We start from the raw sequence: 23,781 nt of genomic DNA on the forward strand, positions 1-23,781 counted from the left end.
GGGGATTGTAAAGAGTTTGTGGGTTCCCCTAGAGAAGACCAAGAAATTAGCCAAAATACAGCTAAAATGTGTTTTTTTGTTTTTTAAATGGGACAAAAGTGCTGCAGAAGAAAGCATCTGTTTTTTTCCCTGCATCAACAAAGGGTTTATGGTGCTAAAATCACCATCTTCCCAGCTTTCAGGAACAGGTAGACTTGAATCAGAAAACCACATTTTTCAACACAGTTCTGGCATTTTACTGGGACATACCCCATTTTTACTAATTTTTGTGCTTTCTGCCTCCTTTCAGTTAGTGACAGAAATGGGTGTGAAAACAATAGTTGATTCCAGGCAGATAAACATTTCTGAAAAGTAGACAAAATTCTGAATTCAGCGAGGTGTCATTTGTGTAGATCCTTCAAGATCGTCCTACAGAAAGTAACAGTTGAAATTAAAAAATATTGAAATTGAGTTGGAAAAACAGCCCTTTCTCATTATGTTTTCTTCTGTAACTTTTTCAAACTATGATAGATTTTTTAAGGCAATATACAGTTTTCTTTGCTTGACGCTCCTGGCTGTGAGGATATATAGGTCTTGTAGGTTCATCAAGAACCCAAGTTACTCAGAGCAAATAAATGAGCTGCACCTTGCAATGGGTTTTCATTGTATACCAGGTATACAGCAATTCATTTGGTAAAATATAATTAGTGAAAAATAGGTATCAAGGAAACCTATGTAATGGGCACAAGATAAGAAGTTTAGAAACAGTGGTTATTTGCACATCTCTGAATTCGGGGATCTTCATACTAGCATGTGAATTACAGGGCATTTCTCAAAATTACTTCTTTCTTACACACTGCCTTACATTTGGAAGGCAAAAGTATAGAGAATGACAATTGGCAATAAAACGTGTTCTTCTATTCTGTCTATTCAACAGGTAACGCCCCAAAACGCACCATGGACACATCACATTTTCCATTGAAAAATGCTGTGTTTTTTTGCAAATTGGCTAGCTGTGGGTTTTGGGCCCTAGCTCAGCCGGCCCCTAGGGAAACCTACCAAACCTATACATTTATAGAAAGTAGGCACCTAGTGGAACCCAGAATGGGATGACTTGTGGGGCTCTCACCAGGTGTTGTCACCCAGAATCCTTTGCAAACCTCACAATTTGGCTAAACAACACCTTTGCTGCACATTTTGGTGATGGAAAGTTCTGGAATCTGATGGGAGTCTCAAATTTCCTTCTACCCATCCATCCCCCAAGTCTCTCGATAAAAATGGTACCTCACTTGTGTGGGTATATTTAGCGCCCGTGACAGGTATGGATCACACAACGGTCAATGTTAGTCCTTACATGAGTGCAACTGTTGACCCTGGGGTGATCCATTCCTGATTCAGGCACTAGGTACAGGCACTCAAGTGATGACCCATTTTTATTGAGACACGTGGGGAAACACTGGGTGGTAGGAATTTTGTGGATCACAGCATATTCCTGTAGTTTGTGTCCCTCATATGCTGTCTCAGTATATCTGTCCCAGCCTCTGATCCTAAGTCAGAGCTGTCCTCCATATCCCGAGTTAGGGCTAGAGAGACGCCATCTCTGCTAATGGCTAAACTGTCCCTCTAAAACACCAGTCTACGTAGTCAGTCCCAAAATTGCTGGTGGGTGTGTGTGTGATGCGTGCAACAGGAAAGGTAAGTCGCCTTACCTTGGCTTGTTCCCTCAATCAGCACATTCTCTCAAGACACACAAAAAAAACAAAAAAAGACACACTATTGCTTCACCTTGTGACATACCCATCATCACAGTCTTTAGAGCCTGTGGCACCCAGTCCGGCAATCATTCTTGGTGCTCCCACTCCCACGACCTACTCCTCACTACCACCCAGCAAACGTGTCTTTCATCTCTCCATAGCCCCCCTTGTGCATACATTTAATTTGTATTATAGAGCAGGTCATTGATGGCTTTACTAATCCACTCAGCTATTCACATAAAATACAGATTTGATCTTTGCAGCAGTCATATAAGCCTTCTGTGTTACTTTATGGCATAAAAACTGCCACTAGACAAAAGTCTGATCCTTCTCTAGCAGAAACATAATCACAAGTTACCTTGACTTTTTTATCGCTTCCTAAAAGCTACGGTTGAAACAGGTCAGTTGGAGTATGTGCAATGTTTTGAAGACGCGAGCTGCAAGACTTTGGATTACTTTTATGTGTGGGTGTGGTTTCCCTGGGAGCTGATTGCAGCACACATACATTAACAAAAGTGATCTCCCTGTATGTGTGTGTGTATATATATATATATATGCACTCGTCTCCACTCGATTCCAAAGGAGAGGCGGCACTCCAAGAGCGATGGTTATAACCGACTTTTATTGGCGAAATGCGGGACGCATTTCGCCTTCATCAACCTCGCGATCACCATTTTAAAGTAGCATTATATACCTTATATCCCAGTCGCATGAGACTCCGCGCGCTAACACGTTTAAAGTAACAATGTATCCTATTTACTTTCTCCTTGTATAGCTAGCATTTCAAGTGGAAAATGAACAGAAATGATAAAGCATGAATATTTCTACTAGAATAGAAATAGAGAATACATTATAAGCTAGCATTCCAAACGAAAATGAAACCGAAAGTAATGCACCATAGAAAATAATAAAGAATAATAAATAAATAGAATCGTACTGTCATAATTCAGCAAAAATAGTACTAGTGAACCATACTCTTAGATCACCACATGCATTATCAGATCAGGTATACTATACTCAAAATGTACCTAGTTACTTTCATAATTAAATATAAAATATAATATATAAACTGTAAGATATACAATATCCACTGCCCCATACCCAGAGGTGTCAGTATTTACATGATATGAATTTTACACTCAGTGGTAATCGATGTTCACTACTATAGCTATCATGGATTAATATGTACAGCCAATTCTTCATGGATATTCAATCCATTGAGTTCCTTTGTATCTAATTTAATAATGTACCTCGATTCTAAAGTACGTAACTTCATTTCTCTGTTCCCGCCTCTGCACACCTTACACTTGAGACATTTAAAGAAACCATCAGGTTGGGCCAACCAGGCGGATTTCGGACTTTTAATTCTAATTTCACTCTTAACTAACACATCCCGCATGGATTTACCCCTTCTATATGTTATAGACGGTGCATTTGTTATGGTTTTACCTATAACTGGGTCACTTTGGAGTATGTGCCAGTGTTTGCGCACTAAATTCCTAATTTGATAATGCGCTTGATTATACGTCATAATAAATATTATCTGAGTTTGTGTATTCTGCTTGTCCATACTTGTATGGTCCGATTTAAACAACAACGAATCTCTAGTATGGGCATCAACTTTCCTTTTGGCTGTTTCTAATGTCTTAACAGAATAGCCTCTACATTTGAGTCTTGAAGCGAGGGGTGAGGGAGGATCCCTGTGGGACGCTGCAGATGATCTCGGTGGTCTTCGCGGCCTTCATATGCGGGCAGAGGGAGGGAGGAGCAGGTGGGAGCGGGGCGGCCAATGGGAGTGAAGGGGCGGGGCAGCATGGGCTCAGCGGCAAGGGAAAAACCCGGGGAAAAAACGGCGGGAAAAGACGGCGGGAGAGGGACAACAGAGCACAGGGGTACAGAAAGCAAAAAACAGGGGCACAGAATGAAAAAACGAAGTGGCACAGAAGCCAAGCGCAGGGGTACAGAAAAAAGGGAGCGAGTAGTCAGGCGGCAAAAGCGGCAACGGAGGTTTGACCCACAGGGGGCTGCGTGGCAGATGGGGGGAGCGACCTGCCTGGTGACAGGGTCAAAGGTCGCTCTCTACCACCGCTTCGCGGCCTCCATATGAGGGCAGAGGGAGGGAGGAGCAGCTGGGAGGTGGGAGCGGGCGGCCAATGGGAGTGTAGGGGGTGGGGTGGATTTTTTACGAATTATATCTTCTTCCATGTTGTGTAGTCTCGCTTCCATAGATTTGTTAAGTGTTTCTACCATGCTTTTATCTGGAACTGAGTCACATTTCTTCACAAGTATCTAAATTTGTTGCAATGCTGCATCTCTATCTTTTTGTGCATATTTTAACAAAAGTTTCATCATTTCCATTGAACTTTTTGTATTTTGTAATGTGTCAGACGTGGTGGCGCACATCCAGGCTGGCACTCTCGACATTTAGGAACACCAGGGAACGCCGATCCAGTGTTAATATATATATATATATATATATATATATATATATATACATATATATATATATATATATATATATATATATATATATCAAACAAAATTGCCAAAGCCTCAGTTTCAGAAACATCCGAGCATTTATTCTCAGTTGAAATGGCAGCAAGCTTAAAATCCTGACGCGTTTCGGCTGAATGCCTTGATCACAGGTGAGTGGTTCAAAGTGCACACAACACAGGTGTTTATCAATCAAATGTCACGTGACCCTGTAGTAGTAAAATACATCTCCCATAATGCACTGATAATGTTTCAGTAATGATGCAATGCACTGTAGCTTAGTATATAATCCTGCTTCATAGCGTCCAAAAGCCACAGTCATGTTTCACAGTTGTAGCAGTGCATACAGTTTGTAAGGAGTAAATGAAATGGCCACGAGCTTTCACTTAAAAATATATCACTCGTTGCTGCTGCCAAAAATTATATTTGTAATGCAAGGAAGTCTATAAACTGCAGAAAGAGAGGAAAACCTCTCCCTCATCCCTTTCTCACCTCCGTGTTCAAATTATTCCGGTAAAATACCTTGTGTTGAACAGAGACAAGCAGGTCATGCCCCCCATTATGATTCCAGCAACGACCTCCAGACAGGGGCCCCCAACCCTGCAGGGCAGCTTCATCTTTCAAGGGCAGAGAAACCCATATTTAAAGTCCAAACAAAATTGCCAAAGCCTCAGTTTCAGAAACTCAAAATTCGAAATTCAGCAACTCACAGCGAATTCCTTTCAGTCTTTTCAAAATTCAGGCCTATATCGAAAAAACATCTCTGGACACGTGTTTCGGGGTTGATCCCCTCATCAGCAGAGAAACTAAAAAATATATCACCCTCGGTCTTGAAAAGACTGAAAGGAATTCGCTGTGAGTTGCTGAATTTCGATTTTCCTAAATTAACCTGGTGGGAGTGCGCTTTCACAGAGAGGACGCTTTTGTTTAAAATATATAAATATATATATACATAAAATGTATATATGTATATGTATTTTTTTTCTTCCAAAAGCAAAGCGCAGCACTCCAAAAGACTTCGTAAAATTCTTTAATGTATTCCAAAACAACACATCATCACCACGTGGCTGCGCTTTGTTTTTGGAGGAAAAATAAAAGCAGGGAAATGGTCCATCCCTGACGCAAGCACCAGCTGTGAAGCGCGCTGTGATGGGACTGTTTTGTTCATATATATATATATATATAAATATATATATATATATATATACAAGAAATACTAAGGAATATACCATTCAAACATATTACTTGCAAGAGCCGGTTTACAGTACATGTCATTGAATGCCCTTGCGGTTTATAGTATGTTGGGAGCACCATATGTGAAACAAAAAAGGATACTTGAACATGTTCGTGCCACCATAAATACAGATAGAAGTTATGCCACAGCCAAACATATGGAGTTAGTACATGACAGCCAATGCGAAACAATGATTTTTTATGCAATTGACCATGTTCCCATAAGTGAACGAGGAGGGGCTAGAGAAAAGAGACTATGACAACTAGAGTCAAAACATATTTTGGAGATTCGTACACTGACCTCCTGGGGATGATTCAGGATGAGGAATAATTTCTACATTTGTAATTGTTTACTTTAGCCACTGTAAAGAACAACAAAAACACAGTTTGATCTATGTTGAATCACTTGTAGCTAATATTCAGATTGGGTGATATTTTAGTCTTTTAATTTTGGGGTGAGAAACATATATTATGTCACAGATACACATTTATGAAGTGTACCAACATATTGGTTAATTATCTTTGTTTGGTGGTAACTACAAATCCCAGAATGCTGCGTTATAAGCATATGGTGTGCTAGATAACAATTGAATTCATTTGGAGATTATGGGTGAGTATAAGATGATTAGAGTGTATTTGTTAAAGTTTACAAGCAGAGATAAGCAGTTTTAAATTGGATTTAAAAACACGTTGGGTTAAAATGTGTTACTGTGACATATAAATTTGGAAACAGGAACCCCTTACCGGAAATGCCCGTGATCAAGGTCTTTCAGACCGAAACGCGTTGGGCGGGTGATTGTTGTGCTGGAAGCGGTAACAATGGAGCCTAAATAAATGAAATATGAGATCCTGGAGTGCGGTCGTTCGTGAAGAATTTCATGAATGTTTTTGCTGATATATATATATATATATATATATATATATATATATATATATATAAATATGTATCAATATATTTAAATAAATATCAATATATTTAAATAAATATACATATAGATATATATAAAGGTTTTTATATATATATATATATATAGAGAGAGAGAGAGAGAGAGAGATCTATATATATCTCTCTCTATATATTTTTTAAATAGCTGTATGTTTTCCCTGGGGGGGCGATTATGGCCCCCAGAGAAACCATACATCTATTTAAAAAGAAAATTGCCCAACAAGGGGTCAGTCCTGCTCAAGCACGATCATGCCCCCCAGTGATAAACTAATGTTTTTTTTTGTAAGTATGCCCCCGGGGAGGGGCCTATTTTCTGAGGGGGCTGACCACCCCCAAGTGTAATCCTTGGTGTCTAGTGAGGTTTCCTGCCCGTGGATCGCAGTGCGGCTGCGATCCAAGGCCAGTAAACTATTTCAGAAAGGCCTTGTTTGAAAGGGGAGAATCTCCCCTTTCAAACGAGGCCTTCCTAAAAGCTGGGAAGGCCCTTTCAGGCCCGTTTTCCCCATTGGAACAGAAAGCGGCCTTACCTGCTGCTTCTTGCTCCGGTGGTGAAAACAAACTTTGACCTCAGGGGTGGGTGTGGGGACGACGGGAGACACAGAAACTCTTCCTTGTCTCCTGAGGGATTTTTAAAACCCCTCCCTCGCATCGGCCAATGGAAGTGACCTGCACCAGGGAGGGTGTGCGTGCGTCGGCCAGTGGTCGACGCACGCACTGAAGAGGTAAAGGCCCACAGGGCAGGGAGCGTTGTATTTAAAATGTAGCACATGTGGGTTTAAGATTTACTTGTTCTGGTATATGAAAAACTCCTAAGTTTGATTTTCACTACTGCAGATTTACATTTGGTTGCCTTATTACATTTAATAGGTGCTAAACTTTGATTAGCAATAGGTAGAGATATCATGTTTAAACTCAAAAAAATTTAATTTCAAATTCTCTTTGATGGTAAAGTTGGATTTTAAGGCACAATTCTGAAAATGACACTTTTAGAAAGTTAACTTTTTCTTGTCTAAGCCATTTATGCCTTGTGTTAGTGCCCTGGGTCACATGACTGTGAATGGCCATACTGTTATGTTTTTTTTTACTCCTCCAAGACACTGAGATAAAAGAAGACTACCTGTTGGCAGGATAGGACATCCTGCCAGGATGGCTGAGGGCGGAGCTGTACCCATCTTTACTTACATTTCAAAGGGCTTTGATCCAGTATACACAAAGAAACCTGCCGTTAGTATTTTGTCATCTCAGACTTCCTGGAGCCTTGAAAGGGGAAGGGAATAACTTTTCAAAACCAGATGTGGGGTTAGTATAGGAAATCCCACCACTTCAAAGCTTGCCCCCAGGTTTAAATACTGGGCCTCCTTATCCACTCTTCAGTACAATTGTGAAGCTGTACGAGACTTCACAAGACTGACCTCAGATGACTGCCCTGTTGCTACCAGATAACTGCCCTGCTGCTTGAAGGAGAACTGGACCATCTTCTTTAAACTAGAACTACCAAAAAGTGACCCCACAGGCTAGTTAGCTGGACCCCTGGGTGAACAACAGGGACATAACAAGTTCTTGAGGCCTTGAACCATGCACCTGGCCTTTGCTCTGCTGGAGTGAGTTCTTAAACCCCAGAAGTGGTGCACCCCCAGGTTCTGGACCTTGGAAGTGGTGTTGTAGGTCCATCGCCACTCGGCCTGACTTTGATGGAGCTGCCTCTATGTTCGTCTCCACAGCAAGTCATGTTCAGCAGAATCTCTCAGTGATAGAAGTTCTTAAACCCCACAAGTGGTGAACCCCCTGGTTCTGGACCCTTGGAAGTGGTGTTAGAGGTCCATCGCCACTCAGCCTGGCTTTGCTGGAGCTGCCTCTATGTTCTTCTCCACAGCAGCAAGTCCTGTTCAGCAGAACCTCTCAGTGATAGAAAACTCTTTTCTGCTGCAGTCTGTAGCTTTGTTCCGTTTAAAGTTTTCAAATGCCCATAAATATTCACCGGTCTTGACTGCACGTGGCTCTCCATCAATGACAACAACCTTCTTGACCTGTAAATCCAGCTTTTCCCACTTCCTGAGATCGTCTGCCCCTCTTCAGACACTACCTTTCCCTGCGCTTTTCTTCAACAACTTTCCTAAGTCTGAAGGTAAGCCAGGACCAAGCCCTATCCACACATTGTATCCATCCTTCTCTCCTTTTCACTTGCCCTTAACTTTAGACTTTACCCCCGCCTTGTGCGACCAGATACACGTGGTTGGCACTTTGATCTTTTAGGTGCTATTTTACACTAAAAATGAAAAATTACTCCGGCTTTACTGATTGGATTTAATTTATTTTGGGTTAGTTTACGTTATTAAAATTGTCTCTATTTTTCTAAAGTGGTTTGAGATTGAGTGCCACTTCCAAGACCTGTACTTGGTATGGGTGTCAATACTATAGGGGCTCCACCTTGCATCCCTAATGCGATTTCCAATCTAGCTTCTGATGTCAACTTTTGCATGCCTGTTTGTAGCACCACACCAGGGAAATTATTATCTTGGAATGTGGCTGGCATTAAGAGTAAACGATCTGATCCAGAGTGGGGGGCTTATGTTGAATCTTTCTTTATATGTATGTTTCAGGAAACTTGGTCTACAGATTGTGTGTTCAGGCAAGGCTATTGCTGTTTCACCAAAAAGGCGATCCAGTCCCCTAGGGGAAGGGCGACTGGGGGACTATGCACCTGGGTCAAGCTGACTGAGGTGGGCAGGGTTAAGGAAATCACTGTCGATTCTTGTGATATCCTAGCAATAGCAATATCGCCAAACTTAGTCACTCCTGTGTTATGCATTAATATTTATAACAGACCAGGTCTAATTATCAGTCTGACATTATCCATTTGCTGCATAATCTTTTATCTGAACTCCATTTTAAATATTGTGTTATTATTGCAGGTGATCTTAATGTTCAAATTGAATTTGACTCAGCCTTCACTGAGGCCATTCAGGCAGAAGATGAAGTGTGGAATGTTCCCCCACTTTTAAACCATTCAGCATTATGTATTCCTTCCCTTAGGGTGTCGCAGATAATAGATTTAGTAGTAACATATGGCCTTCGCTTTGGAAATGGTCGATTTCCAAATGACAATCCTGTTAGACCCACCTTTTTCAGAGGCTCTTATAGTAGTATTCTGGATTACGTCATTTTTGATCTTCGAGTCTGGCATTTTATAATTGATGTAGAGGTGGGTTCTCGGTGCACTAGTGACCATGCCCCTTTACAGATTGTATACAATGCAACCCTCTTTAAAGGGCATGCTCCGCCCCATGTCCCGGATGCTTCCAAAGATTTGCTGGCATTATCCAGCAATAGGCGCGTGTTGAGTTGGCCTTCGTTTTTTAAATCTAATCTGCTCAATGATAAGCTTCGCACCTTAGTTTCCTGTCACCAGCTCTTTGATGATCTTACTGTATTATCTCCCTCAGAAGTTTTGTCTTCTCATGTGGCTTTTTTTGCGGATCTCAAGGAGCTTTTTACCAAATCTCCTACAACCCAAAATAAATCCTCTGTACTTAATTGTAAATGGTTTGATAAGGAGTGTCGGGAGGCCAAGAGCCTTCTGTCTAAAGCTTTAAAGATAAAGTGCCGGGACGCCATCATACAAGCAAGAAGAAACTATGTTTCTACTTGCAAGTTATCTAAACTTAAACATGAGGAAAACCTATGGGAGCGCCTGGCGGAGGCGGCCAGTGCGCGTGATGCCAAACTGTTTTGGACTTTGGTTTCAAGCAGAGATCCTGCCCTTTCATTTATTCCTGAGTGCCACATTGATGCAGAAACTTGGCTCTCCCATTTTGGGGAACTGTATGGATCCTGCCCGGATCCGGATAATACATCTATTGATTCTTTATTGTGTCTTCCTGCTGTGCCACTCTTTACCCTAAAAGAAACAGAGCTGTCAATTTGTGCCCAAAGAACAGGGAAGGCTCCTGGTTCAGACGGTATTCCTTCTGACTTGTACAAATCAGACTTATCCGCATGGAGTCGGTACATCAATAGGGTATTGAATATTGTTTTGGCAACACAATCCTATCCGGATTAGTGGAAGGTGGCAATTATTGTCCCCATTCATAAAAAAGGAGATAAGAGCTCCCCAGGAAATTATAGACCCATCAGTCTATTGGATAACTTGCAAAAAATATTTTCTTTCCAGCTGCTATCCAGACTAAAAAACTGGATAACGAAAAATCAGGTTTTAAGCCATCTCCAGGCTGGATTTAGGGACAAGGTCAGTACCATCGATCAGGTCTTCCGATTCACAACCATCAAGTGGAAGATCATTGACGCAGATCAAGGCCATCTATTTGTGGCCTTTGTTGATTTAAAATTTGCGTTCAACCTTGTCCCGCGCACCAAGCTCTGGGAGGTCCTGAGCAACACTGGAGTCCCGGGTTCTATGATCAACATTATTAAAGATCTTTACTCTGATAATTATGCCAAAGTTCGCTGGGGTCCGGCTGGCGATCTGACCCCAGCTTTTCCAACAGCTCGAGGTGTGAGGCAGGGGTGCGTTCTTGCGCCTACTTTATTCTTATTGTTCATTAACGCATGTATTCCATACCTGTCAGATTGATATGGCGATGCCCCAAGCTTGGGTGGGCAGAAGTTCCCTTGTCTTCTGTTTGCGGATGATACCTTGTTACTCTCACAAACTGCCATGGGCCTTTCCAGATTGCTTTCCCAATTTACGGAGTTTTGCAAGGACCATGGGTTGGAAATCAACTCAGACAGAACAAAATATATGGTCTTTGGGGATAATAGGTGTAAAATGAAGAGGCCGGTCGACTTAGAAGGTGCTCCCCTGGAAAGAGTGGGCACCTTCGAATATTTAGATATTAATTTGGAAGACTCACATCTTTGGCATGCTCACCGCCAGAAATCTTTATTGTGCCTGAAGCAAAGGGCGGGTGGCATCGTAAGATTTGCTTCTAGATCCCCTAAGTTCGCAATGTCTCTCACCCTTGAAATATACAAATCCCAAGCCGGGGGGGGGGCCCTACATGGCGCCGAACTTTGGGGCCATTGCAACCTGGCGAATTTAGCAAGGGCAGAAAACCAATTCTTGAAACGGTTGCTAAAAGTTCCCTCTCGCACTCCATCTTTGCCCATCCGAATGGATCTAAACCTTTTTTCTATCTCGCAGATTGCCGCTTTACGGCCCTTGTTATTCTGGATCCGGCTTTGGTCAACAGATGCCCTCTCTCCATTTCGATGCGGGCTTCTTGAATTGGTGGGCCGTAATATTATCATCAAAACCAAATGGTGTGCTTATGTCAAAAAGTCCTTAATTCATCTTGGCTTAGGGTCCTATTGGTTGGATCCATCTTCCATTCCCAAAAATGCTGTGCAGTCATTGAAAGATGCTTTTTGGCACAATGTCCAGATTGTGCAATTTACTAAGATTGTCCCGTTGTCTATGTCTGATAGTTATTTATCAATCAAATGCCATTATGAATTTGAGCCCTTCATGGATGTAGCATTATCCCCATTTGCACGAGCTCTTTTTATCAGATTTAGAATAGGGTCTCTTCCTTTGTGCTCTTTAACATACAAATGGTCTAGTTCCACCAATAGATCCAAGTCCTGTCCGATGGGTTGTAAAAGTGAAGAGTCTGTCTCACATGTTCTTTTTCATTGTCATGCATACCACATACAAAGAGCGCTGTGGATTGTTCCACTAAAATCAGACTCATCTGTCCAGATAGTTTTATCAGTAGCAACATTTTTCAAATCAATCTGGTGTTTTAGATTAGCAATTTTAAAGAATAAGACTGGGTAGCTAATTTTTAGACTTAAATATGTATATTTATTGATTCTTTGATGTTTGATTTTAGTACTTAACTTTTAGCACAAAGATACTGTCTTGCTATATTATTGAGTATTTATGGACCCAGGGAATTGGCCTCTTGTTGCGTGGAACCTTTTATTATTAGGAGACATATATTCTGATTATTTTGCCTGGATCTGAACTTTTCCTAACTTTTTTAATTTTCCATTGTGCTTATACGTTTAGTGTTTTTCTTAATTTTAAAAACTTGATGTATTTATTGTAGTTTTAAGGTATGTTTTTACTTATCGAAATAAAGTTAAATGATGTTGATGATGAGATTTTCCTTATCTTGTGTTTTCATTTTATTACTGTTGGTGGGCTGGACAAAAACTTGCCTCTAAGTTAAGTCTGATTGCTTTGAGCAAAGTTACCCGAGGGTTAAGTACTGGTTAATTTAGTGACTCTTTGTGGTTCACTCTGACAAGGATTGTGGTTGTTGCGTGAGAGGGGCTTCTACCTCCCTCAACCATTAGACTGAATTCTTACAGTCAAATTAATTCATCTTTTTATTAATAAGCTTATATCTGTTCCTTACACGTTCAAGTTTACCAACAGAGATGATTTGGATAGTATTTGATACATTTTGAGATCACACACTGAAGTCAAACAAGGATAATCAGTTGGAGCATTTAAATACGTATCATGTTTGATTTTTTATCATTTATGATGTTAGTTTCTATTCCACCTCGTATTTATCTCATGTTTGATTTATTTCTCATGTCTATATTATAATATGTCATGAACTCTCTATGGTTTGTATTAACTAAGCAACTAAGCAAAAACTAATGTGATTCTGATTGTGAAGTATAGTTTTTGTTTATTTATGTATGTATACTGTTATGGTGTGTTTGTAACTAGTATCAGCATGATTGGTTATAACAGTATGAAATAGTTGGGTGTCAACAGTTGGATCTGACTATTTTGGAAGGAAGCTCATGTTGATGGACTATCCTATATATCCTGTTTTTTTTACCTCTTATTGAAACGTCACAGTCTCTGTGAGTTCTTCAGTGGTATTGGGAAGCAAGTGAGAATAAATATTGGAGTCTGCTGGGTGTAGTACTGAGAGTCATAATCTCAGTTTGTGGCATCATTCCTTTGTAAATTCTAATGGCATCAACTAAATTTTATCTCTCTCTATGAGTGTATGAGTGGGCTATGGAAATCACTAAAGTCCTGTATTTTTTCAAGTGAGGTAAGCAATTTCCCATTGTGAGTGTTTGCATATTTAATTTATGTTATGTGTTTAATTTATGTAATGATGTTTTATATAGAGTGAATCCAGCCATGGCATTGTTCCTGAACTAAATGTTTTTCTCTCTAAATAGGCAATCCTTCATCTATCTTTGTGGAGCTGATGCTACAGCATTAGAAAGTGGCAAGAGCGAAGGACCCTTTTACCTGCAGAATAACTCTGTCAAAAATGGTGAAAAAGTGATTTTTACATATTCAGCTTCTGCATGAAGTGCATGGGACTCAGACTTTTGAGTGGATCTTACTGACAAAGGAATTTTGATTATTAGAGGTACTGTTACTTTTTTACATTATATTTTAGTTCATTTCTTTGACCTGCTAATTGTTGGTGAACCAAAGGTGCCAAAGAGAATACAAAGGATGATTATTGAAATATATCTCCTGACAATAATTGCAAGAGATGTATTCCATTCAGAAATTATATTGTTTCACACAAGGCGGTTAAAGAAGGCAATAATTATGATTCATAAACTTAAGTACTGATGATAGTGATACTGGATATATACGTATTGCTTAGTGCTGTTAGTGTCTCATTTTGGTTACTACATAGTGGTTGACACAGTTGTGGAGAAGTGCAGGTTTATGTCAGGAAATTACAGTCCAGATAAATAGATGATCGCCCCTGTCCAATATTCTTTAATCCAGATCTCTGTCCTGTGTTGCTTTCAGTTATAGGAAATTTACAATAGTATGTTTTTCAAATATTTCCTAAACTGCATGAAACTGGCTTTAGATCTCACATGCGGTCATACAGAATCTAGGCCCTCGCACATCTTGTAATTTTTCCCCATTTTTCAATCTGTTGAATGATGGTTGACCAGCAGACACTGAACAGAGGGCTTAGGTTGGATATAATGAGGGATAGTGATGTAGTGAGGTTCCAGGTTCAGTAGCTACCCAAGGCCTTTTTCCCAGTTTGTTTTATGGATGGAGCATAGAACAATTACTTGGGATCTGTGAAGAGGCTTCTCTCTCACTATTACTTTCAATTCTGCATCATATAATATAACATACCTTACATGCACAGTTTTTTTGTCAAAAATGTTACTGCAAATATTACAGTGATATTATCATTGATGTTATCAAAGGTGTCACGAGTGCTGTAATTTGTGAAGTAATTAATAGTGCATGGTGAGGGTGTGAGTTAGAGTTACTGTAGGGCATGAGTTATAGTTACTTGAGATAACTATAACAGGTGAATTTCTGTGATTTGGTACATTTAAAATGTGAGCCTAACTATAATGCCCTGTAACGTTTTTTTTTTTAGTGAATTTCTTTTTTTTTTTTTAAATGTTTAGTAATTTTCATTACCATATATTAGTTTAACCTGACCTGCGACCAGTCCCTGGGGCCAACCCCCTAACCACCCACCCTGAGAGAGAATGTGAGAGGTTGAGAGAGAAAAAGCGATTTGGGCTTTGATTAATGATATACTTAGAATCATATATTTCCAGACAAATTGAAAAGAAAAGTGCTTTTTGTCAATTAAAAAGAGTGAGATCACCTTTCAGGATGTAACTTAAATATTTATAGTTTAAAAGAAACTAAATCAGGTAATGACCACAGCCTCAACTAGACTAGAACCCTTAACCTTTAGTCTGCATAGCTGACACCTTAAACGCTACACCAGAGGTGACGCATTAATGTGCAGTGTACAGACTTAGCTATGACATTAACCCCACAGATTTGCAGGGTAAAAAGACTTAAATGTCCCATCACTAGTAATGTTTAAACAGTAAAAACACTAGGAAATAAAGAGACACCCTGTTAAGCAATACTAGGACTTGATCTTTCAGCCTACTGAGTGACAGCACAAGACCTTGACCTTTAGGCCAGAAGTGATTCTGCTCTGCATCCAAGGGTAACTATATTATTGGTACTAAACATATTGATAGTTTGACTCTTTGAAGTCATTATGGGATGCAAGAGAGAGAGTGACGGGAGTGTGGGTGGAGTCTCAAGGCCCTACAGTCCTAGCGGCACCCTGTACCCTGCAGGAGCCATGAGCTGTTCTCACAAACAAGGAGCTGCTTGAAACAGCAGCTCCCTGCTTCCGGGAGCAATTTTTTCATCTGTTTTCCTGCACGCATATTTGCGCACAGAGAAACAGATGAAATCTTCACTTTCTGCAAATGGGAGCTGTTTGACAGAAAGTGAAGTGTTTACTCTAAATTGCTGGAAGCTGTCAAAGCTCTGGCCAAGTGAGAGCAAACAGCTATGTCTTAAGGGTGGGCACATTGGGGGATGGAGGTCCTCATGGCCATCATTGGCTACATGATGGGGGCCGAGCAGCCCCCCTCCAACTTCAATAGCCCTGGGGAGGTGGTGGTCCCCAGGGGCTGGGGGTTCATAATGGACCCTGTTCATTATTTAAATTGAATGGATTGAATTGAAAATATTGAAAATATATTAATTTTTGCCACACTTTACAGGAAGTGGCCACTCCAGAGGGAGGTGGCCTGCACCCCATTGGACGGAAGCGTCCCCCTGCTTCCCACCCAGGAACAGGGATAAATATGGTATAGCTGGCCAATAATTCATATCCCTGCTGGAAAATGATACTGGAGAAAAAGGACTGCCCTGCTGAACCCCTGGTCTGCACCCAAAGAAATGCACTCACAAGGACTGCACCAGCTGCACACTTTGGGCTTTACCAAGAAAAGTATTTTGCCTTGCTTGTGCAACTCAAGGAGTGCAATCCCTATAAGCTACAAGTACAAAGGAAATGACCGGAGACCCCTGCTTCAAATTCTACAAGAAGAGCCCAGCTAACCAGCACCCAATGATGATTCAAGGATTCTGACGAGGTGCGTCCTGGAAACTGTAGTCCCAACTTCCAAGGAGCAACTCACAGATTCTGGAACCTTGGATCAAGTTTGTGGACACTTCAAGGACCCAAAAAGGACATCTGGAAAAAGATCTGGAAGTTTGAAGAAGTTTGGAGTAACTGTTGTAAAAAGCTCAATAGGTTGAAGAGGTGCATTGTGGAAGTTGGTTTCCCAGACCCCCAGAGGCAAACCATAGCCTCTGAACCCTTGGCTGGTGCTGTCGACCACTTTCCTGAATCAAGAAACACTTCTGAAAGTAAGTGTAGAAGTGTTACATCATAGGTGGCCCGAACTCTGAACTTTGCCCCTGTCCAGTGCTGCCCTTGCTTCTAAGTGCTATTTTTGCTTTTAATCTTTAAAACTTCCTAACTCTGGTTCCTTACATTGGATTTTTGTAATTTTAGTGTGATTTTAAGGATACAAACATTGTTCATTGTTATACACTGGTGCTGGATTTTTATTATGTGTTGTGTTTTACTTATTTATTGTTTTGTTGATATTAAATGTTTTACAAACCTGTTTCCTAACTTAAGCTTAACTGCTTGTTGGCCAAGCTACTAAGGGTTGAGCAAGGATTAATTTACTGAGACCTTGACTGGACCTGGTGGGGGGTTGTGGCTTATTGCTACGTGTAGGTACCTACCTGCCCTTACCAATAATCCACTTTCCAACATGACTTGAGTAGAGTGCCGTAAAGTGGCATAAAGTGGAGTAGAGTGTGGTAAAATGGTACAAGGTGGAGCAGAGTGTTCTAGAGTTGAATGGCATAAAGTGAAGTATATTGGTATAGAGTTCAGGGGCTTTGAACGTCTTATGGTGGAGTAGAGTGTTGTAGAGTGGAGTGGCATAGAGTGGAGTGTTGCAGAGTGGCCTAGTGTGGAGTAAAGTGTCATATAGTGTAGTAGACTGTAGTCCAGTCGAGTGGAGTGGCATAGCGTATTGTGGAGTAAAGCGTCATAGAGTGGAGTGGTATGTCATAGATGGGAGTGTAGTGGTGTGATGTAGAGTTGAATTTAGTGGAGGTACATAAAGTTGAGTAGAATGTTGTAGAGTGGAGTGGCATAGAGTGGAGTGTCATAGAGTACAGTTAAGTGGTGTACTATAGAGTGGCGTGTCATAGAGTGTCTTAGAGTGGGGTGCATAGAGTTGAGTTGACTGCGTGTCATAAATTGGACACATGTGTCATAGAGTTGAGTGGCGTGGAGTGCCGTGTAGTAGAATGGAGTGCCATGTCACAGAGCTGAGTGGGGAGTCATAGAGTTGAGTGGAGAGTCATAGAGTGGACTGGTGTGTCAAAGAGAGGAATGGCGTAGAGTATCATAGAGTGTAGTGTCATAGAATTAAGTGATGTGTCATAGAGTGGATGGCGTGTCATAGAGTAGAGTGGAGTGGTGTAGAGTGGAGATGCGTGTCATTGAGTGGAGTGGAGTATTTTACAGTGGTGTGTCAAAGACTCTTAGAGTGGAGGGGCAAAACGTAGAGTAGCATACAGTGGAATAGCATATCGCAGAGTGAAGTGACACGTCGTAGAGTGGAGTGGAGTGGAGAGTCACAGAGTAGAGTGACATGTCATAGAGTACAGTGGAGTACAGTGGTGTGTCATAAAGTGTCACAGAGTGGATTTGATTGGCATAGTGTGGAGGGGCATAGAGTGGAGTAGAGTGTTATACAGTGAAGTGGTTGAATACAGTGGCAAGTCATAGAGTGGAGTGGAGTGGAGTGCCAAAGAGTGGCATATCATAGAGTGGCTTGTAGTGTAGTGGGGCCTCTTGTATCCTCGTTGGTTCTTCATTTTAGCTTGATTTTATATTTTACATTTTACACATTTTAGCTGACATTGCTGTTAGCAGTGACATTTCGCACACTTAGGCTAACACGATTTATCGTAGGAATACATTGTATATGTTGCTTGTTTTAGTTAACCTTTCTCTGTATATAATCAGTACATTCTGTCCAAGGCTAAGAACACAGTACAATATATCTTAGTGCTTGTTTTGCATATTCGAAGACAGCTCATAACACCTAGACGTATCATTGCTTCAGAACTGTGCCTCCAACACAGTGTTGCTTTGATTATAGAAACAATGCTCTGACCCTGAAGTGGCAGAGGGGCACTCCAGCAACAACTGTCCTGGGATGAATGCTGTGTTCCACATGTAGCTCTGCTGGCACTGATCTTCCAGCTTCCAAATTCATACTACAGGCAGACACCTGATTCAGTTCTCTATTTATGTGGCTAAAACTAACCTCTTAGATCAAGCAAAGGCAGAGAGTACACCCACTATGCTGTCAGTATAGGTTTAGGATTATGGAGGAATATCTAGAAATCATTTGCCATGGTTGGACTGTTTGTACTTTTCACCATGTTCATGATGCTGGTAACTTTGCTTTGTTTCATCTGCATAATTATTGCAGCTCATTCTCTCTATGCAAGACGTATACCTCTCTTGTGTTTTCATCAGGGCATGCATAAGTAATACAACAAAAGATCTGTTTCCATGACTTCTTTGGGAGTCAGAGTGTTGTTTAGGTTGCCATAACCACTACCCATCCTGGTAAGGGTAGGGGTTTGGTTGAGGCACTGTGATCTAGCCAAGATTTGGCACGACAACCCCTGATGGCGTGGAAGAAGTCAGTATGCACATTCTGATGTTCTGTTGTCATAATACGTAGTCCTGTTAGTTTGGTAGGAACTGTATAAAAGTCATACAGTTCTTAGAGTAGAGTGGCGTACAGTGGACTATTGGAGTACAGTAGAATAGCATGGAGTAGTACCAAAGAGTAGAGTAGAGTAGAGTAAAATGATGTGGAGTGGCATAGAAGGAGTTGCATAGAGTGTCATACAGTGGAGTAGAGTATGACAGAGTGGAGCAGAGTGTCATAGAGTAGTGTAGAGTGGAGTAAATTGGTGTACAGTGGAGTAAAATGTGAAGTAGAGAGGAGTGTCGTAACATACAGTGGAATAAAGTGTCATAGAGTGGAGTGGCGTGTCATATAGAGGAGTGGAGTGGCATGTCGTATAGAGTTGCAGAATGTCTTAGAGTGGCATAGAGTGGTATACAGTTCAGAGGCATTGCGTAGAGAAAAATGTTGAAGACATGAGTGGCATAGAGGGGAATGGTGTGTTGTAGATTAGAGTGGACTGACATGTTGCAAAGCAGAGTGGCATGGAGTAGAGTATAGTGAGGTGGCATAGCATAGAGTGGAGTAAAGTGCTGTAGAGTACAGTGGAGTGGTGTCATGTAGAGTATCATGAAGTAGAATAGATTGGCACAGAGTGGAGGGGTAAAGATGGGAGAATAATGTTGTAAAGTGGAGTGGTGTAGAGTGCAGTGGCATATGGTAGAGTAAAGTGAATCATTGTGTCATAGAGTGGCATGTATGACATGTCTTACAGTGGGGGCATAAAGTGGAGTGGCTTAGAGGGGAGTGGCATGTTGTAGTCTGGCTTGGCATCTTGTAGAATGGATTGGTGTGTCGGACAATGGACTGGCGTGTTATGGAGTAGAGTAGCATGGAGAGCCATAAAGTAAAGTTGAGTGTCATAGAGTGGAGTGACATGTTAAAGACTGGAGTGCAAAGAGCATGTTGTACAGTGTTGTAGAGTGGAGTATGGGGCATAGAGTGGAGTAGTATGTTGGCCAGTGGAGTGATGTAGAATGGAGTAGAATGGAGTGGTATATCATAGAGTGGCATGTTGTACAGTGTCTTAAATTGGAGTGGCATAGAGTAGAGATTTAGAGTTTAGTGGAGTAGCATGGAGTAGTGTGCCGTAGAGTGGAGTGAAGTGATGTAGAGTAGGAAAGAAGGAGTTACATAGAGTGCCATATAGTAAAGTAGAGTGTTGTGGAGTGGAGCAGAGTGGCATAGAGTGATGTAGAGTAAATTGTTGTACAGTGGAGTGGCATAATGTACAATGGACTAAAGTGTCATAGAGTGAAGTTATATCTCATATAGTGAAGTTGTATGTAGTAGAGTGGCATAGAGTGGCATAGCTTGATGTACAGTGGAGGGCACTGAGTGGAGAACAATGTTGGAGAGTAGAGTGGCATAGAGTGGATTGGTGTGTTGTAGAGTACAATGGAGTGGGGTGTCAGTGTAAAGTGGCGTGAAGTGGAGTATAGTGGAGTGGCATAGCACAGAGTGGAGTAAAGTGTTGTAGAGTGGACTGAAGTAGAGTGGCATGTCTTAGGGTATTGGTCAGTGGACTAGAGTGGCGCAGAGTGGAGGGGCATAGAGGGGAGAATAATGTTGTAGAGTGGAGTGTTATGGAGTGCAGTGGTATATCAGAGTGGATCGTTGTGTCATAGAGTGACATATCATAGATTGGAGTGGCAAAGAGTAGAGTAGCAAGTCATACAGTGAAGTGGCATCAAGTAGAGTTGATTGACATGTCATATAAGGGACTGACTTGTCGTAGAGTGGAACAGTGTGGAGTGTTTCAGAGTGGAGTGACATGTCATAGGGTAGAGTGACGTTGTATAGAAGGGAGTGGTGTGTCATAGAGTAGAGTGCAGTGGTGTGCCATAGAGTGGCATGTCATAGAGTATCTCAGAGTGGAGGGGCATAGAGTGGATTTGTGTACAGTGGAGTTGCATGTCATAGAGTGGACTGGAATGGAGTGTTGTAGAGTAGAATGGAGTGGTGTAGAGAGCAGTGGCGTGTCATAGAGTAGAGTAGCATGTCATAGAGTGGAGTGACGTGTCAACCGGTAGAGTGGAGTGGAGAGGTGTGTCATAGAGTGGTATGTTATATAGGGGGTGATTCTAAGTCTGGCGGGCGGCGGAGGCCGCCCGCCAGACTTCCCCCTCCAAAATACCGCTCCGCGGTCGAAAGACCGCTGAGGGTATTTTGGGTTTTGCACTGGGCTGGCGGGCGACCGCCAAAAGGCCGCCCGCCAGCCCAGTGCAAAACACCCTTCCCACGAGGACGCCGGCTCAGAATTGAGCCGGCGGAGTGGGAAGGTGCGACGGGTGCAGTTGCACCCGTCGCGAATTTCAGTTTCTGCAAAGCAGACACTGAAATTCTTTTTGGGGCCCTCTTACGGGGGCCCCTGCAGTGCCCATGCCATTGGCATGGGCACTGCAGGGGCCGCCAGGGGCCCCACGACACCCCATACCGCCATCCTGTTCCTGGCGGGAGAACCGCCAGGAACAGGATGGCGGTATGGGGTGTCAGAATCCTCCATGGCGGCGCAGCTTGCTGCGCCGCCATGGAGGATTCATTTGGGCAGCGGAAAACCGGGGGGAGACCGCCGGTTTTCCACTTCTGACCGCGGCAGAACCGCCGCGGTCAGAATGCCCAGCGGGGCACCGCCAGCCTGTTGGCGGTGCCTCCGTCATTTTAGCCCTGGCGGTCTTGGACAACCAGGGTTAGAATGACCCCCATAATGTCTTAGAATGGAGGGGTGTACAGTGGAGTGGTGTTTAATGGAGTGGCATGTCGTAGAGCTGAGTAGCATGTCATAGAGTGGAGTCACTTGAAGTGTTGTGGAGTGGAGTGTTGTAGAGTAGAGCGTTGTGTCATAGAGTGGTATGGCATGTCATAGAGTGGAGTGGCACGTCGCAGAATGGAGTGGAGTGACATGTTGTACAGTGTTATAGAGTGGATTACAGCGGCGTAGAGTGAAGGGACATAAAGGGCAGTAGAGTGTTGAACAGTGAAGTGATGTAGAATATATTCATAAAGTGGAGTGGTGTGCCATAGAGGTGCATGTCATAGAGCTGTGGTACTAATAGTACGGACCGTGGGCCGCCTGCGGCCCAGCAGACCTTCTGTGGTAGCCTGAGTACCTTTTTTCCCAAACGTAGACTCTACGAGTCTACGACTACATCCTGTTAGTAAGCACAAAAGAGTGCTGTTGGAGCATGCACAATAGCAGCTTTGCTGTGCATGCCTCCCATTCTAGAGGCCCTCTTCTGTGTTTCCTGCCCTGGAGCCAGAGCTGGGATGACGTCACATGCTTGCGGTAGCGGGATGCAAAGACCCTTGAAAAGTCAGCTGACTCTTAAATGGTCTTTTGGAAGCTTCCCGCTACCTTCATCGCCTGCATCAATGTCTCTTCACTCTCCCTAATTAAAAGGTAAGCCCCCGCGATCTGCTCCACTATGGGTGGTCGGGGGTTCGGAGGGTGGTCAGGGTTCAGGCGTTCAGAGGGGTAGCTCGGGGGAGGTGTATTGTAATCTGTGATTAATTTGTAAATAAAAATGTGCCAGTGCCCAAATCCCTCCTCTTAAACATGTGGCTGCTGCAATAAATGTGCAAACACAGAAATACTGAGGAAGGGTAATCCTGAAGCCACCTCAGGCCTCTTCAGTCCATTTAAAGCCACTCCCCGACCCCTTCAGCTCTCTCTTACAGCTTTCTGCTTTTTTTCTTTCTTTTTTTTTTTTTTTTCTCTTCCTCCGTCTTTCCCATATCTTTTGATCGCAATAAATGCTTGAGGAAGAAAAATAAGCACCAGCTCTAAAAAATAAGTGCCAGTGCTCCGCACCGGAAAACAACAAGCACAAATTAAGCACTGATCGTAATTCTAGTCTGCCTAATTTTTATTTATTTGCATTCTTAGAAGCTGAAGCCTAACGGTTGTAAAGGATGGTTGAAGTGCACAGCAACTGCAGGGGTTCTAATGGGTTAAGCTGCCAGTTTCATGCATCAGGTTGCGTGGCAATAAGTATGACTTCTGTGTGTGTAATTATCTCTGAGTGTGCATGCCCCTGATGTGCTTATATGGGTGCCTTCGTGTATGTGGAGTGGGAAGAGATATGTATACCTATGCTTTTGTTTCTGTGGGATTCTCGAGCACTGCAACTTTCCTACGATATTTATGTATAGTATTTTCCACCTGAAGTCCAATGAAAGCGATAGCAATCAGCAGGGCCTTCCCTGCTTCTGCTCATTATTATGTGTAAAGCACCCGTCCACTCCTGTGGCTCCTGGTCCTGGCTCCTAAACACTGATTGAGTTATCTGGGCAGAATAATGTGCAAGGAATTTGGTACAGGGAAGAGAAAGGTTTGTGAGGTTAGGTGAAAATTTGAGTTAAACCGCAACGTTTTAAACTCAAACTATTGGAATTCACCAGTTACAGTTAGCTCAAGTTGAAAACTATTGCGGCATCCCCTAGCATTCCGGAAAAAGAAATCTAAAAAAAGGGCCTACTTACCAGTCATTGGCCTCCTTATTACTGTATGATGCCTAGCAAGTTGCAAGGATAATTGCGAGAAATCTTTTTCATAACATGCTCCTCTGGAAATGAACAAAGACCAGCATGAAAACAATTGCATGTTTGATCACAATGTGCATCCTTTCCTTTTTACGCATCACTTTGTATGGTTAAACAAAACATTACTTTGCTGGTGCCTCACAGAGGTCTGCAGCGAGACACGGTGTCTGTCCATTGTTTGTAAGGAGGTGTTGGTCCATCGTCGTGAGGTGGTGTAGGTTC

General features: G+C 42.2%; 1 protein-coding gene across 3 annotated transcripts in view; it reads left to right on the forward strand.

Moving 5' to 3' along the window:
* Positions 1-23,781, forward strand: part of LOC138246154 (histo-blood group ABO system transferase 1-like) — a 576,036-nt gene that overhangs the window by 139,838 nt on the left and 412,417 nt on the right. For 2 of the 3 annotated variants that reach the window (XM_069200435.1, XM_069200437.1), the window contains exon 2: positions 13,582-13,778. The gene's annotated coding sequence lies outside the window, so the exon portion shown is untranslated. Of the gene's footprint in view, positions 1-13,581; positions 13,779-15,958; positions 16,592-23,781 lie in introns of those variants that run through there. The other variant, XM_069200436.1, reaches the window with a different exon arrangement.

This window comes from Pleurodeles waltl, chromosome 7 (assembly GCF_031143425.1).
Source record: "Pleurodeles waltl isolate 20211129_DDA chromosome 7, aPleWal1.hap1.20221129, whole genome shotgun sequence".
In the NCBI taxonomy this organism is placed as follows: Eukaryota; Metazoa; Chordata; class Amphibia; order Caudata; family Salamandridae; genus Pleurodeles; species Pleurodeles waltl.